Genomic DNA, 1,556 nt, shown 5'->3' with positions numbered 1-1,556 from the left:
CTGGCTGGCTTTACAAGCTACAGGATTAGTGCCCAGAGCATCCTAAAGGCACCCAAAGTTTGCAAGGTGCTGTTCTAAGCAGCCTGCAAGCCAAATATATGTGTCCTGGTGCAGCCACAGTGCTGCCTGCTGGATCCTGTGCTTGGTGTATGGGGAATGAATTTGTGGGCCAAGATGGTGGTGTTTGCAAGGGTGAAAAAAATGTTTACACTGTAAGACGTTGGAGTTAGGTGGATCAGGGACATTTATTGGTAAATACGCATTAGATCAGTACCTCTAGTTTTAAACTGAAGTGGGTGGGAAAGGCACATTTACCTTCCCAGCAAAAAAGACTTATATAATACACAAAAATGAGGCATGTAGTAAAGACAGTTCTGATGTCCTGATGTCCCAACGGTTCATCTACACACAAATTAAAGTAACTGAGCAGTAGGTTTGAATAATTAAGGGGGATGTCCTAAAGTAGAAGAAGGTGGGACTTCTATGCGATGGTTTTAGTGTTTCCACTATGTATTTTTCCCCGAGTGTCTGCAAACCTGAAAGCGTTGGCACATCCCTCTTATCCAGGATGATCCCACAGATAGGAAGTGGGTGTGTCCTGTGTAATGTGGATGGTGAACGGTGCTCTTGTGCAAATAAGCCAGTGCCGGTACATACTGAACCTTTACAGTACATAAATTAACCTTTCTACGTCCTGAAAGTGGGTGTAAGTGGTCACTATGCCTGAAATAGCGAGAAGTAGACTGAAGTGTTAATGATGGATGTGAGATTCTAGTCTTCGCTGGCCAAATCATTGCCCCGAGGACAATGACAGTTCATCGAACAATATTTGCATTTGCTATTTTTATCTAAAACAAAATGTGCTGCGTGTTGGAATTTTGTCCTGGTTCACTTTCCTGGCGCTGGGATCCTTGTACTGTGCTGTCTGTGCAAACAACGCCACAATCTGATATGTGTGACCTGCATTCACTGAAAGTATAGAGTGGCCTGTCAGATCTCATACGCACATATACCCTTGTTATATACCCTGGTATCTCCAGAAGATGAGCTAGAGGAGAACTATATATAGCGATCATAAGGTATGAAGAATCGCATTGACAGGGCTGAGGTTTTTGCTGTGGAAAACAGGGAATATTTGCTGAAATTGCAAATTCACTTACTGTCTAAGATGTGTGGGGAACAACATATATAAAATATAGTGGAATAACTAGGGATGTGATACGTCCTGGGATTTCCCGGGAATGTACCGTTTTTTATAGGTGAATCCCGGCTTCCCGAAAATATTTTTTTAGGCGCCCAACTGTCCTGGAATTTAGAGGGGGGATGTCACACCTGGCGCACCGGCAGGCAGCCATGGATAGACAGCGCCAAGGAAATTTTGATTCTGTCACCAACTGCGAGCCACCTTGTACTAGAGGGGTAAATAAGTGTGGGGAGATTACAGGAGCATAACACTGGGGAGGTGGAGGGCGCACGGTGACATTCCTAGTTGCGGTGCAGTGTGGCTCTGCATCTGTGTGCTATATTTGCATTTTTAAATATTTTTTAAATAGTAT

The sequence above is a fragment of the Pseudophryne corroboree genome, chromosome 10 (assembly GCF_028390025.1).
Source record: "Pseudophryne corroboree isolate aPseCor3 chromosome 10, aPseCor3.hap2, whole genome shotgun sequence".
Taxonomy (NCBI): Eukaryota; Metazoa; Chordata; class Amphibia; order Anura; family Myobatrachidae; genus Pseudophryne; species Pseudophryne corroboree.
Note: the sequence above shows the minus strand (reverse complement) of the source record.